This window comes from Balaenoptera physalus (assembly GCF_965194825.1).
Source record: "Balaenoptera physalus genome assembly, chromosome: 16".
Lineage (NCBI taxonomy): Eukaryota > Metazoa > Chordata > Mammalia > Artiodactyla > Balaenopteridae > Balaenoptera > Balaenoptera physalus.
Window position 1 is genome coordinate 40,099,194 of NC_138898.1, and position 17,198 is coordinate 40,116,391.

Consider the following 17,198-nt stretch of genomic DNA (forward strand, 5'->3'; position numbering starts at 1 on the left):
ATTCAGCACTTGAATGGGGGCTCTTGTGGCAGAGTTAGACACAAAATCCCAAGATTTTGTTTTAATATCTGGTTCAGCCACTAAACAGTCTGTCATTTTAGACTGGCCACTGTATCTCCCTGGACCTCAGTTTCCTCAATTACAATAGGATAGAGCTGGGAAAAAATTCTTTCATACAGAAGTATGCATTGAGAACCTACCACAAGGTGGTAGGCCATGGGATATATTTGCAAACCAGGTGGACGTGGCCCCTGTCTCAAGGAACTCATAAGACACATATGTGTCCAAGGTAGATGAGAGACAGCATGGGAACTTGTAAGCTAAGGAGGTGGGAGTTGCCTAGATTCACGAGCTCTGCGTTCTTTATCACATTGAACTTTCTTACATTGTGTAAACGCAGCACCATTTTTCTCATCCTCTGCTTTAGGGTCTCAGCCTATGCACAAGTGGGACTCTTCTCCTTGTTTCTCCTTTTCCTGCTTATCTTTTGTTACTTACCTCAAAAATTATTTCCCATAACCAGATCTGTCTGGGGCAGAAGCTGTCCCCTGCAAGTCCATGGCCTTTGTCCTTGAATTTTATCTTAGTCTCATGTTACGGTGTCCATTTACTTATCTGCCACTCCAGTAGATATAAAATGTTAGGATAGGGTCATTTTTAAAATCTGCTATACTTAAAACTACTGCATAGCGCATACAATACGTACGGATTAATTAGTTAATGAACGAACTAATGAGGGTCAATAATTAGTTAATTATTGGTAATGTTAGTACTGTATATCTCTTAGGGCCTTGTTAACAGAGTTCAAACTATCCTATAGCAATGTGGTCAGTAACACTCATTTAGTTATATAAGGTAAATTTTTGCCATAGAAGTATCTCTACTTTGTAACAAAAACTCAAATATGTTGCATTTCAGTTTGACAATCCAATTTTATTTCATCCATGCAGCCTTCCCTAATGCCCCACCGGCTCCTCTGACTTTGGACTCCGAGTCCTGGGTGAATCTCTTATTTGACCCTTCCACTTCCTACTTTGATTTTTCTTTCCTTTTAATTTGTGTATGATCTTTACCAATGCTATTGTGACCTCCCCCTGCCACCACCCCAAGGAATATAGTTTAACGGATTTTTAAGAAATTTACAGCACCCATCCATGAAAAACTAATTGGTCTATTGGCTGGATGTAGCAAATCAGGGAGGCAATATACCAACCTGTGGTGTGTAATCAATGAACCTTTGGGAAAGAGTGGACACTCAAGCTTGGTGTAGCTGAGATAACCACTGGCCAGTTACTGCGTTATTTGTTAAATATTTACGTATCTGAATGATCATGGAGAGCAGGGGTCCCCAAGCCCTGGGCCACAGACCAGTAGTGGTCTGTGGCCTGTTAGGAACGGCCGCACAGCAGGGGGTGAGCGGTGGGCGAGTGAGCGAAGCTTCATCTGTATTTACAGTCATTCCCCATCGCTGGCGTTACCGCCTGAGCTCCGCCTCCTGTCAGATCGGTGGTGGCATTAGATTCTCATAGGAGCACGAACCCTATGGTGAACTGCACATGTGAGGGATCTAGGTTGCGCGCTCCTTATGAGAATCTAACGCCTGATGATCTGAGATGGAGCTGAGGCAGTGACGCTAGCGCTGGGGAGCGGCTGCAAATACAGATTATCATTAGCAGAGAGGTTTGACTGCACAGAGACCGTAATCAGTTGCTTGCAGACCCAAATCAAAACCCTATCAGTGAGTGGCAAGTGACAATTAAGCTGCATCTTACGGAGTAGACTGGACGTAAGCAACACACTTCGTGTCTCACCGTCTGCCATCACCCCCAGATGGCACCACCTAGTTGCAGGAAAACAAGCTCAGGGCTCCCACTGATTCTGTGTTATGGTGAGTTGTATAATTATTTTATTGTATGTTACAATGTAATAATAATAGAAGTAAAGCACACAATAAATGTAATGTGCTTGAATCATCCCCAAACCATCCCCCCCCAACCCCAGTCCGTGGAAAAATTGTCTTCCACGAAACTGGTCCCTGTTGCCAAAAAGGTTGGGGACCGCTGATGGAGAGGATGGTGAGAGCTGTGCCATAGAGGAGCAAAGGACCAGCCTCTTCCAACCACGACTGCACCAGAATCACCAGGGATTTTAAAGCCTCCAGATGCCCAGACCCTGTTCCTAGAGAATGCGACTTGGGAGGTCTGGGGTGGAGCCACAGCATCACAGTGCTTAAAACCCTCTAAAGATTGCACTGGAAAGAAGTCAGGGCTGGGGATCTCTACAGTAAACTTCAGAGAATTAGGAGATATTTATCCCGAGGACTTTGTGATTCCCTTAAGAGATGTGCAAATGTTATTGCTTTTGGAAAAATGACCCTAAGGGCCTTGTCTTAGCTGTTGAGAATATTTCTTGATTTTAAGCCTGTTCATGAGCAAAATTAAAGGGTTTTAGTGAGCACAGGAACCATGAGTTAATTAAAATCAACCATTAGGTTGAAGCAGAAATGCCAGCAGTCTACTGACTTGTTGATTGTTGACAGATTGGAGTGGAGGAAGTTGAGCCAGTTCACATCCTACATGTTGTACCATTAGGGGGTAAATGAGTTGAGTTTTAAAAATTGTGAACAGACATTTTAAATGTATTCATGAACTTTCTCAGAAGGTCTGGAAAACAAGGAGGCTGTGTGGTCTAGAGAAAAAGGACCTCAGACCTTGGACCTCCTCCCAGGGCTGCTGCTAACCGCACATGTGACCTTGGGCTCCTTATTTAACCTCTTGGTCAGTTTTCTTATCTGTAAAATGTGTAGGCCGTATTCTTTATTCTCCAAGTCCTTCCCAACTTAAAATTCTGTCATTTATTTTTAGAATTGCTTTATAATTCTAAAATACCTAACAAGTTAATGTTCTCTCTGAAACAGAAACAGAAAAGCTCTTATATTTCCCCTGAATCTTTTGAAACAAGATAATTTGTATTGTTTCACCAGTGCTTCCTAATGTAGACTAAAGACTACAAGAGTCATGTAACCATCCCACATTTAGGTTAACCAGTTGGCATTTATAGAAGACTATTGACATTTATAGAAGAAAGATAAATCTGAATGACCCCAAATAATGGAGCATTTAATTCAGTTGGGGAAATTTATTCCGTAAAAAAATTTTTTGGACAAAGAACATGCAAAGAGGTGCAAAAATTGTACCTATACAGTTTGATGAGTTTTTCCAAAGTGAACACAACTATGTAACCAGCACTCAAATTAATCAACAGAACATCACTGGTGTCCAGGTGCCACCCCGCCCTGCCCGTCACTAGGTCCCATCCCCTCAAGGGTAGACCACTATCCTGGCATGTAACACTACACATTAGTTTTTGCCTATTTGTATGCTTATTTGTATGTCTTCTTTCAATCGATGTATTTTTAAAATTCATTCAAATGGTAATATATATGGTAATATATCAAGATTGTTCATTCTTGACTCTGTCTAGTAAACCATTATATGTAAATATCATAATTTAATGTTGACTAGCATCTGGATAGTTTCCAGTTTGGGGCTTTTACCAAAAATGCTGCTAGGAACACTCCAACATATGTCTTTTAATAACATCTATTTACCTTTCTGTCGGGTGTATTCCTAAGAGCAGAATTGTTGGGTCATATTGTATAGCACACTGCTCTCTGGGTTCTTCATACATAACCGGCCAGTTGCTTGGTGCTAGGGTCCCAAATATATCCTGGCCCTCATGGGGCCAAACCATTGCTCTTGAATTAGAAATGCAGTCAGAAGCCCTGCATGTATACCTGAGTTACAGATAAACTTTCTATTTAAGCTTACTTAGACTAATGTTGAAGCATGTTTTTGTTCATTGAGCAAAAACCACATAGTAGCAGGGGAAGAGAGACCCCACATAGTAGCAACAGGCACTACAGTGTCACAATGAGTTTGAAGAATGCCCCTTTAAAAGAAAACATAAAAACACGAAAAAAAGAAAAAGAGTCTCTGTGTATTCATTTAAAGTCATCTGGAGAGTATTAGGCGTGGAAAGACCATGCCTTGTTTTACTTTGTTTTTAGTTTAACAGAGGGTTCAGGCAAGGCACTTCGGACCTGGAACAAGGGCCTCCCACACATCAGTCCCTTCAATTGATCCTGAGATTTGGTATATAAGAAGTTTTATGGTACTTTTCTTCCCAAGCCTTCCTGCAGATCCATTTTTAGGCCCCTCAGAGCTTCACCTGTTCATTATTTCCACTGTGTATGGGTGGGACATTTTGGCTCAAAGGACAGTTCTGATGTCTTTATGCTACTATTATTGGAGATGTGTTTCTGCCAGAGATCACGTCCACCTTAGTGGTCAGTGGCCTGCTGGCCCTCAAATGGATGGGGTCAGTTTAGGCAGCATGTTATACTTAGGTCAGTAGCACATTGTGAGAAAGTCTGTGGATGACTAAGTGTGTGGCTTTCAGGAAGGTGGAGAGTCCTTATTCATTTTCCCCAGAGAATCACTAGAGGTCTGAGAAGCACCAAGTGAGCCATAATGCCTTTCCCTGTGAGTTAATGAAGAAGACCTACTCCTGCCATACATGTGGGATCTTGGGTCAAGTTCTCTGGAAGTAGAGCCTGGGACAGGGATTTGGGTGAATGTGATTTATGTAGGGTGTGCTTTCATGAGATGGGGGGGTGAGAGAAACAGGTCAGGCAGTGGACCATGTAAAGCAGGTGTATCATTTTGCCTGATCCTATGGGAGCATCACCTAGAAGCTTGGTGGCCCAGCATTTCATACATCCTTGCCGTTCATGTCAGTCAGTCACTTGTTGCAGGCTGACTGAGACGAGCAGTGAGCAATCTCCCAGGCAGGAGCCTCCCATTCAACCAAGGGTTTGTCTTCAGGGAAGGTGGCAGCTGGGAGCCATCAGTAGCCAACAGGAGATGGGGAATGAATCCACCACCCAGTAACAGGGACCCAGGAGAGGACACCAATAGCATCCACTACACACAGTGATTCCTGGATATTTACCAGAAGGGATGGGAACAGAGGGATCATTCTTTTCTACACTCTAAACCTTTTGTTGACCACACAGGAAAAAACAGAAGACGCTTTATGGTGGTATCTTCTGCTTGCCGGTAGGTATCTAGCCAACTTTCGACAGACTTGTTCTTGAAACAACTGCTCCCCCTTCAATTCCACAAACACTCCATGCTCTTTTCCTGAATCCTAATGAGACAGGCTGGGACCTGGAACCTGGGACCTGGGATCTCTACTGGAGTACTTGCACCTGAACATACATCTCCTCAAGCAACAGATACAAAGAAACCATAAGGGACTAAAAATAACTGTGTGCATGCCCAGTTGGGGAAAAAGTATGAACAATAAGATACAAAAAGACCAAAACCCAACTGCCACTTCTGAGGTGCCAGGAGCAAAAGCAGGGTACCATGCATGATCCCTGCATAGAACACCACCAAGGGGGTGGGCAGACCACCTAAACCACCCCTCCAGCCCCATCCACAGATCCTGCCCCATCCTCACCACATATAAGGGACCAGCTTGGGGCGAGCAAGGGCACGGTTATTTGTTCTCACTCCCTCATGCTGCAGCACGAGTCCCAGTAAAGTGTTGCCTGAATTTCTCATCTGGCCTCTTGTCAATTTCTATTGAATGAAGAGTCCAAGAATCTGGGTCAGTAACACTAACATCGCTCACCTCTCACATCCAGCTGAAAAGCCACTGTATTCCTCAGAGTCCAGCAAAATATCCAACTTCCTTTTCAAAATACAAAGCGTATCTGTCATCTTCAGCCTAATGCATCCCCTTCTCCTTTATACTTAAACTCCTGTCACATAGTCTAACATATAATGACTGGTGGTGCTTTGGAGACCTATTGTCTTATCTTCACAAAGTAATGATAAGTTTGTCTTAGGTTGGAATTCCCCAGAGGCAGACCCTGAGATGAGGATTTGAGTGTAAGGATGGGATTCCAGGGAGCACTGGGAATTCCAGAGGAACTGGGAAGTGAGACAGGGAATGGGAGGCGGGCATTGAAGGCACATTACCAAGGTGACCACCATCAGCAGCTGAAACGTAATTCCACTGAGGACCTCTAGGAAAATCTGCAGAGCACCTCTCGGAATTGTTCCACCCAAGGGGTGAGGAAATGGGGCATTTGTCCACCCACTCTTATCCATCATTAGGTGGGGCCTATACGAAATGTACAAGAGTGGTTCAATGTATAGGAAATTTATCCTGTCTATAAATAATTCTTTTACAAATTAATATTCAATTTTGATTTGGGAAAGTTTTAAAAACTGTTTTCTTCATTTAATCTGACTTCCAATCAGGTAGCCTGGGACTCAGATGAGACCACCAATAAAAATATTTCCATTTTTGACATAGTTATGAGCAATACACAGTGAATTAATGAATTTAATTTATACAAAGAATTAACCAACATGTATAGCACTGACATAGTTTCTTCGTATGATCTTTATCCTTTAATTGTCCAGCGAATATTATGATCTGGTCTGGTGGGTGTCAGTGAGGTGAGGTGGGTGCCACTGAGGTGACCCAAACCACATGAAGAATGTACATTAATGCAAACTCCTCCAACTAGACATGTTCACTTGGCAGGATACTGACTCCATCTTGAACTCTGTGAAATATTAGATAAACCAGCTTAATTTGCTTGGGCTGCCTCTCACCTTGGGAATTCCAGCACAGCTGGAAGGATTAACAACAACAACAAAAAACCAATAAAGCTTTTTTGTTGTTGATATTTGGCCTTGAAAGCAGAACACACTGGGAGGTTCTGTCTCCTTTTTCTTTTTATAGAAAGACTTACCAGGTACATTCCATAACCTCTCTTTCTGTTACCCACCTTTCCCCAAAGCAACAGAATTCTGAGGGAACAAGAAAGACCTCAATCCCATTTTAAATCATTGACATTTTTGTTATATCAAAATTGGTGATCTGTTTTTTGTCTCTGGGTTCTAGAAGCCAGGACTCATCAAGTGGCCATTAATTGATGTTATTCAGTTACATTTTTGTCTACTAAGGGATGTGGACTAGAAAAGGACCTGGGACAATAATAGAGATTTATTTGCTGAATTTAAATCAGAGAAGCTCCTAGAATTCTGCATAGGGAATTATTCCTTATCTGAATGCCTAAGGTTTATAACGCTAGTATTATAGGGGCTTCTTTTCTTTCGCTGTGTTGAAGAAATTATGAGCCCAAACAAAAGTAGAGAAATGTGAATTTATAAGATTATGGCAATGATTATTATTCCATCCTGATATATATGGCTGCCTCTGCTCCCTGTGTCCTGAGCACTTCTATTTTAGTAGACAGAATTTAAGAAATTAATCAGTTTGTTAGTGTTCCCCTGAGTTTCTCCCACTGTCCAACTCATCATAAAAAAAAACGGAATACTCTTAAATTCCTCCCTGGCTTATCTTCATCTGTGAAACAGGAACAATATAACTTAATCTGGTCTCTAAAACAATGATCCAACAAAATGAAAACTAAAAGGGTTACTGTACAAAGAATCTCTACAGTGTAAAGTGTCTTCATTAACAGAGCTATATTAAGGGTAAAGAGAAGCTTCATGAGGCTGAGAAATCTAACATCCTTGGTTCAAATCCCAGATCCATTGAATCGCTTATAATTGGTTCTAATCACCTGGGCAAGTCCCTTATTTTCTCAGGACTTCCATCGCCTCGATTATGCAATGAAGGGACTAAACTCTACTTTTATCTCACAGTTGTTAGAATCAGGTCAAAAAACACGAATGAAAGCATGTTGTGAAGGTCAGTGAGCTCAGTGACTTAAACCACTGTTGCCACTGTTGTTGTTGTTGTCATATTATCATTGCTGAGAAATAAAATAGTGAAATCATCCTGGCCCTGGAGGTTTGGGAGACACTTAGTATCCATCTGAGGATGACATAGAAACAGAGTGTTCAGGAAAAACATAATACATCTGCATGAACATTTCTCTTTAAATCTTTTTCTCGAAATTTTCACTTCCTAGTTGTTCGTCTTTTGTAACACCTCCCTTGAATATCTGTACTTATTAAATGAGTGAATAAGTGAATAAGTGAATTCTACATGCTGCTTAAGTGCTTTTACTCCATTATTTTGATCAATGTTTTGCCTATGTTCATTGAACCTATATACATCTTATCTATATAAAATACATAGCTAGATGACATACCCAAGAGATAAAATTAAAAAGACAAACAATATCAAGTATTGATGAAGATGTCAAACAATCAGAACTCTTAGACACTGCTCATGGAATGTAAATTGATACAAATATTTTGAAGATTGTTTGGAGAATGTCTACTATAGGTAAACATATGCATTCCCTAAGAACTAGACATTCTATCACTAGGAATAAATATCCCCTCCGAAACGCATGTATATGTACACCATAAAAGAATGTTCATAAAAACTTTATTCACAATATCCAAAAACCTGATATTACCCTGATGCCCTTCAATAGTTTCATGGATAAATAAATTGTGGTGTCTTCACACAATGGAAAACCACATAGTGATGAGAAAATGAACTCTATACACAACAACATCAATGAATTACACAAACATTATGTTGACCAGAAACACCCACTCGCAAACATATATAACGTATGATAAATCCCATTTGCATAAAGTTCAAAAGCAAGCAAAACAAATCCATGGTGTTAGAAGTTAAGACAGTGTTTCCTCTAGGGGACATGGGCTGTGGTAATTACCAGGAACCATCACACGCAGTTTTTAAGGTGTTGGCTGGCGATGCTCCATGTCTTGATTTAGGTGTCAATTACGAGGGTGAACTCAGTGTGTGAGAGTTGGCCAAGCTGTACACTTACGATACATGGCTTGCCCTGGACCCCTGATCTCCATACTCAAAGAATGGCTCTGACTAGTTAACCAGTTTGATGGACTGTTTTGAACATAAAGAAGTTTTACTTGCTTTCCTTTCAACATTAGCCTGGAGTTCAAGTGACTCACTGCCAAAAGGACTACTCTATTCTTCAGGACCAACTGGAGTTAGAAGCCTCTAGACAAGTGGTGATTCTACATCCAAACTTCAGAGGTAACCTCGGTTAGGCCAAGTAGCTGACATAACTCCGTGAGCTGATTCAAGACCAGTTCTCTGGCTATGCAGGGCCTCTCGTGTTCCTGTGACAGGCAAGTGCTCTGGATAAAGAAGCCAGGGTGAAGATTCTTGCTCAGGTACTTATGTGGGGATGAGGGGCTGAGAGGTAGGCAGCCTCTGGGCCAAATCTTCCAGGAACATGCATGATGAAAATTCCCTGACACATCCGTATTGCTCCAAAACAGATTCTGCCACTTCCAAAGGAAAATGGCTGGAAGCATCATGCTGCTTCATGGTCCAAAGCAGAGTGATATGCACCAGTGCCTCAGTCTGCCTCGGGGGTGGGAAGCAAAAGGCAGAGATGACCTTGCAACTGCAGTGACATCAGTTCTGGACCTGAAATACCTGACTGGTGGCTAGCGTTTGTTATTTCCACGGGAGAACCTCTGCTCCACAAGATCACACTCATCCGTTAAACTATGTGTGGTGCTCCAGCAAACTCGACCTGGAGATTGATTGCCCACATGTAGGTGATGCCTGCTCTTCTGGGCTCAGTGACGGGATTGGCTGGCATCAAGGCCCATGCAGCTCCTCGTACAAAGAGCTCTCAAGTAAACAGGTTGATCTGGAGCCTATTTCTGCCACTTGGTAATTTTGTTCAAGTCCTTTCAGAACCTTGAATGGACTGATAATTTGATCTTTGTGTGTAAAGAATGCAAAAAAGCTGGAAGACAATTTGATCTCACAAACTATTTTGTAAGGAACTACCTTCTCCAACGATATGAGGGATAGTCATTCTGAGATGTTTTGTTGGCTGGTGGCTAAAATCAGATTCTCACTTTAAAACAAAGAAATGAAGCACTTTAGAATTATTTGAATCCTTAGAGACCATCCTCATCAACACCAGCATTTCATAGATGAGGGAACTAAGACCAGGGAGGTTGCACCTCTGTGACTATGAACCCTCCAGTGATGCCTGTCTTTCGTGTTTTATCTTCCTATCCTTCTTCACCCCTTTCTTGCTCCTCTCTGTATCTCCCTCGTCATTCTCCACTTCTGTGGCCAAAGGGACACACGTTTGAAAGAGGTAACTTCAGCGCAGAGGGTGTACTGTAATTGTATATTTTCTTCTATCATGTCTCTTAATCAACACCTCTCTCAACTCATTCCATCCACACTTAGCTTTTCATCTCATTCTGTTAATTTGGACACTTTTAATGTGGCTTTATTGTTTAAGAGGCATATAGATTGCAATAGGCAGTGGTGATTTGGGGGATTTCACAGCTTAATTTTTTGGCTTTTCTGTCTCAACAGTAAAACAATACTGAAAACACACAAATCAGCAGAATAAGTCCAAGTTGCAAAATTATACCCATATTCAAGTTACAATATTGGTAGTTGGATCCTTTCTCTCTTAGAAAATATGTTTTTGACAAGAGTTTGCAATGGCAGCAAAGGGTTCCTTGTGTGTAACAGAGACCACAACATAAGAAAACTGAGAAATTGACACTCCATTTAGGATATCTTTTGACATTAATTGTCCCAGTGCCAAGCTGGTAGCTTTAAGCTAAGTTACTTTGGAAAGCAGTCCCAGGCACAGTTGTAGCCAGGAAATCCTCCTATAATTTGTAAATGTTGCTGGAGGGCAAAAAGTGGAAGTGGGAATAAATTGAATTTAAAGACAATTAAACAATCATACCTGTGTGTATGTCGGTGTGTGTCAAACTTAAAAGTAGCTTGCTTGGATCCATAGAGCACACAAGAGGAAGCCTTCTGAATTACAGAACTGACCAGAGGCAGAATGAAATCTGAATCTGGCATGCTTCTTTCTACAGTGTCTCCATCTGATGAGTTTGCAAATCTCCAGTGGGGGAAAAAAATCCCTCCATGATTCATTCATATAGCTTTAGGGCTTCATGTCCATAAGCACTATAATTGTTCGACATTCGTGAACAAGGGGGTATTTTTAATTCTTTGCAAAGCTGTAGTTTGTGCAGCTGTGGACACTAGAGTACTAGAGTATCTTGGGGAAAAGGTACTGAGCATATTTAAAATAACACCAAATTCATATTCACTTTCTCTGTCAACCAAATTTGATGGTTTCCTAAAGGGCTATAAGGAAGCCATGTGAGATTTCTCCTGATGAGCTAAAAACTTGGTGTTCTTTCAGTATGACATTCTTTACATATGCGATCATTATGTATTTTGTGGAGTCAGAGGGAAACTTTTTCAATTAATAGAAAATAATCTTCCTTCTTTACATTTAAAATGAGAAATTCATAATTTTACATTCATTTTTTGAACTGAATAACTTAATAGGAAGCATAAAAATCCATTTACATATAGAGACAAATTACTAATTCTAGATGAACAGCATTTTTCCATGTGTCATTCAGTTTTAGAATCTCTGCTTACTTTTAATCTGTCCCTGATGACACTCAGCTTCCTGAGATTGTACCATGAAACCTGCACTTAGATGAGGCAAAAACCTGCAACATGCAAGCTAGGACATGTAAGCAAGTGGTGCTTTTAAAATGTCCGCTGAGGACATTCTCTACTTTTGCAGGATAAGGAAAATTTTACATTTTACCAGTTACAGAAGGACTCTCAAGTTGAAATCCAAGTAAACTGGTACCAGGGATCCAATTCATCACTGTGACAAGTTAAGATCACTCATGGGTTGGTAATCAGGGCAACTGACCCATGCTCTGCCCTTTAACCTGGCTCGGTGTTTTCACAGAGGAGGCATATTAAATATAACGAGGCTTGGTGCTTGCCTGGCAAGTCCTTTCTTCCATCATCCTTTATACTAGAATGAGGAGCTGGTTTCAAAGATGTAATTTTTCCAAATCCCTCTCTCTGATGCTTTCAGTACACATTTGCCTGAATCCTAACTGACAGAGCCTGTACTTCCGCCTGACAACTTGCTCTGGCCCCTGAAGCCTGATTGGTCCATGCAGGAGGCAGGCCGGAAGTACCAGGGAATGAATGTTCACCTGAGCAGCCTTCAACCAATGACTGATGGGAGTCAATGTTCAACTACTCAAGCTCCCGCTGCCCTGAGCATGTGTTCTACACCAGCGGTCCCCAACCTTTTTGGCAACAGGTACCAGTTTCATGCAAGACAATTTTTCCATGGACCATGGATGATTCAAGTGAATTACATGTATGGCGCACTTTATTTCTATTATTATTACATTGTAATATATAATGAAATAATTATACAACTCACCATAATGCAGAATCAGTGGGAGCCCTGAGCTTGTTATCTCTTGCCACTCCCTGATAGGGTTTTGATATGAGTCTGCAAGCAATTGATTGATTATGGTCTCTGTGCAGTCAAACCTCTCTGCTAATGATAGTCTGTATTTGCAGCCATTCCCCAGTGCTAACATCACTGTCTCAGCTCCACCTCAGATCATCAGGCATTAGATTCTCATAAGAAGTGCGCAACCTAGATCCCTCGCATGCGCAGTTCACAGTAGGGTTCACGCTCCTATGAGAATCTAATGCTGCTGCGGATCTGACAGGAAGCGAAGCTCAGGTGGTAATGCGAGCAGTGGGGAGCAACTGTAAATACAGGTGAAGCTTCACTTGCTCACCTCCTGCTGTGCAACCCCCGGTTCCTAACGGGGGCTGGGGACCCCTGTTCTACACCCTCTCCCAGAGTTCCCAGACTGGGAACAAGGCCCCGCTGTCTACAATGATAACTTACTTGATAAATATCCTTATTGACTGCCTTCCACCACCAGTCTCACTGCTCCCCCACTCCTCCACCAGCGTTACTTAAATCACCTCCCCAACAATTTACTTTTAAGTCTTGGTCTTAGGGTCTACTTCTGGTTCTACATCTGGGGGAGTTACGGAGAACTCAATAGAAATACCTGCAGCCTGACTGTTCTCCCACCCAATCAAATAACTAAATAAAATAAACCACGTCTGTTCCCCAAATATTCAGAAGCTAAGCCTTCACTTTTTCTAGGTTTTTTGTTTGGGGCATATCATTACCTTGAAAAACTCTGCTGAATATATATATATAAAATTTACACACCGTTCATTTCCATTCCGCTTAATGAGCACTTGTACCAGACAGGAGCTCTGGTCAGCAGTCAGTCCTCAAGAGCTGAGAGGCTCAGCAGCTCTGGTCAATGAAATTCAATCTTGAAATAGAAATGTTGCAGAGACAATTTCTGACATTCAGCTTTTCAAATAATTGGCCTGAATAGAATAAAAAAGAACACTCAGCTTCCATCTTCTTTCCTTTTCCTCTAAGCGATTTAAGAGCAAGTTTAACGCAGTTTACAGGGGCCCAAGACAATATTCACATACTTCAAAATGACTTGTAAAGCTTTCTTAAATTACATTTTTTTTTTTTTTCTGAATTCCATCTTGTGTCTACAGAATCAGAACTTCTGGAATTGAGGAGTTCATACTTCACAATCCCTCTCCCCCCCATATAATTTCTGTACACTCTCAAGTTACATTGGCTCAGTGCTGGATAGGTATTTTTCCCACTTTTCCTTTCTTCTAATCTCATAGTTAAGTTGAATCAGATTGCGCATTCTTTTGACAATCTAAAGGAAACATATTTTCATGTACACCCTGTAGAACAGTAGTTACTTGAGCCTGGGCTTAACAGAAAATAATAAGCTGTATAAGATGCCCAAATTCCTATAATAAAAATGAAACAATAAACACATAGAAATATGAGGAAGAAATTACACCCATTAAATGCATCCAGGCTGATGAGTGATAGGATGGCTGCCTATTCAAGCTGGAAATTTTACACATGATCGAAGCTTTATTTAGTCTAATGGAATGTGCTTCCTGAATTTGGCTCTGACTAAGCCTGAGAGCACAATAGCGAGTATTATGTGATTGGCCTGAGCTTATTCCCATCTCTAAGCCATTGTGATTCAGTCTTGACTGCTTTTTCTCTCAGGTAGCCCATCACCTTGCTATTCCTCTCTGGTTTAGAAATTCATTCAGGATGTTACAGAGATGAACTTGAACATGGGTTCCTCCTTACAGTCTCTCTCTAAAAACTTCTGAAATTGTTGGGAAGATTAACTTCATTCTAAAGTTTAGGAAATATAAGCTCAGTGGTACAGCAGATGTTACAAGTGGCCAAGATTACTGAGCCTGTCTCACTGCTAGATGATTACATAGGTGGACGAGTGCCATGTTTACTGTATCAGCAAAGCACAGATGACCCCAAAATGGTTTGTTGGAAGAATTTAATATTTGCAGTTTCCAAGAACAATATTAAAGACATCATTCTTAGAAGTTTCAGAACACTCAAATATGTCCTTACATTTATATGTCTTTATTTTGACATATATTGAGAGGTAGGGGGTGCACCCAAATCTAATTGGAACTTGTGGCTTATGAATCTTCCTAGTCTAAATTTTTCCTGTTCTCATATGTTGCAAAAAATATATTTAAAAATCAAAATACCAATTAATGTGCCAAGAGACCCAAGATGGCATAGAAATGCTTGGGAACACTGCTCTGTTTCTTAGGGCTTTTCCCCTCTTATTTCTGCTCCCACTTTTCCCAGTCCTTGATGGCAACATTTGGAAAAATGGAAAAGTACAATAAAATGTTTACTTAATCCCTAACCCCTCTTATCTCCCCTTAGCTGATATAACAGTAATAACTTATATTAGTGTATAGATTGATTTCTGGACGTCTACATGAGAAATTAGAGACTCTGGGGAAGGGAACTGGATGACTAGAAACAGATCTTTAGTCTTCAGGTATATCTTTGGTATCGTTTGGTTATTTTTTTTCTGCATGCTTAAAAAACAAATATCCCACATGTATTTCATGCTTCTCATTGTTCAAACCTGGAAATACATACTTCTGTGTTAAGTTCATTTCACCATTGTAGCCACATGCACAGCTGACTAGAATGCTTTTATTGAAGTGAATCATTCACTTGCCCCAGAAGCCGCTATTAAACTTGATTAAGAAATCAGTCATTTTCAATCATCTATTTCAATAATTGCCCATTGTAAAATAAGAGTTTGAACCAGCTTGGTCTAATTTAACTGCATCGTCCACACAAGTAGAGGTATTTTAAACAGACAAACAAGCAATAAACTATCAATAACAATAACAAAAGAGTTTGTGAAGATAGACTCTCCAAGGGAAAATTATTTTGAGATAGACTCTCTAAGGGAAAATTAAAATCTGTTAATTTTTCATAATGAAATTGTTTAAGTTTCCACCACTACGGAATTCCATGGAAATGGAAACCCCAAGCTATGCTGGTGCACTGGTTTTCTTGAAGAATCCAAGGTGCCTTTCTTGTCTTTCTCTTACCAGCTCAGGCTCAGAGGACAAGACTCACTCCCTGAATGTCAGTTTCTCAATTTAAAAATGAAAACCAGAGGACCTGTTTCATTTCTTTCTAAATGAGATAAAATTGGACTCGGATATTAATCAATGAACGAAACAGGTATCACTCAGAGAGTTGAAATATGTTGTTTAATTTTTATTGTGGCAAAACAAGTAATAGGAGGAGAAAAGGACATTTCCTTGGCTTACTGATGATTGAGTGCAAGGGCAGCATATTCAATCTGATGGCTATTAACACAGACAACTCCAGGTAGCCTGAATCGGATAAACTCTGGGCAAATTTTTAATCAATATATTGTGGTTTGACTAAAGGAGACTGTAAATCCTTTAGCCTAGGGCTCAATGTAATCACGCTCACCACAGTTCTGAGAGCAGGCCTGCTGTCTGAGGAGAACGATGATCAGTGTTTCCCAGACACATCAGTCTAGCACTAAATCCATCTATTTGACCAGCCCTACGAAAACCATATAAATCACTGGAAACTGTATGCCCAGACTGTGCTATTTAATTTGCTACTTTAAAAGTCAGCATTTTCCATTATGCTAAATGTCTCAACCCATTGGTTCCACAAAGCAATGTTTTGTTGTTAAACATTGGTTTATTTCAGGTGGAGGAATTAGTTCACATAAGTTTGGAGGACACTCATCTTTTCCATCTAAATTTAGAAAAATAGATTGAGGTTTATGTTGTCTATTGTTTATTATACTCAATATTCTGGCCTTTCTTATATAAGAATTATAAATCTCTACCTGATGCCATGTGAATTGCAGTGACTTCCCTTGGAATCTGACTTCTCTTGATCAATGACACCACTCTGCTTGAGTGACTTGCCTTTACCAATCGAATGTGAGCAAAGTAACACATGCTTTGTCTGAAGTTTAAAGAGACTTATTTGATTCAACCATCTCCATTTTTCTTCTGCTATGAGAAGTGTGTGTCCCAAAGAAAAGCTGCTGCTTCTCTTTGGATGCTGGTAAGAAGAATGTATGTAAGCAGATTCATAGTCAATATGCAGCTGCCACAGCCTAACTATAAGGCAAATGAGAAACAAACCTTTATAAACCTTTGTAACCATAAGTCTCTGGGTTTCAGAAGCTGTTGGTCATTGCAGTAAAATGTAGTAAATACTGGCTTACATATTTAGCAAGGATTCTGAACACTGTGAGAAAAATTATCTTAGGAACTTATGATAGCCAAAATCTTTCTCTAGCCAGATTTCTTTTTCTTTCTTATTATAAACATACAAGATATTTCCACCTTGTGGAACTTACTCCTTTAAAAACTAATATTTATGACACATAAACTGATGTTTTATTTTTATAGATACCCAGTTTGTGTCATATACTATACCAAGTCCTTATAAATATCCCCAAGTCTTCAGAATGGTCTAATGAGAAATTACTTTGGGGCTCTATGTTACAGAGAAGGAAATCAGAGGTCAGAGGTCAACATTACATAGGTCACAACAACACAATCAGGACTTTAACTCATGCTGCAGCCCTCATTCATGCCATTTTTTTATCACCTCTGTTGCTTCATCATCCTTCAAATTAAATAGTCGTTTTGAAAAAGCAGAAAGAATAGGATAGAAAGATAGGCAACTCAACAGAGAAGACATGGTTATTCAACCAAAACTCCTACATGCCTTCCCCAGAGCTTCTCTTGAGGGATAAATTGATCTTTAACAGGTTTTCTCAACCCCAGCATCCAGGTGGTATATTACCTTTCCTCTCTTTACCTTA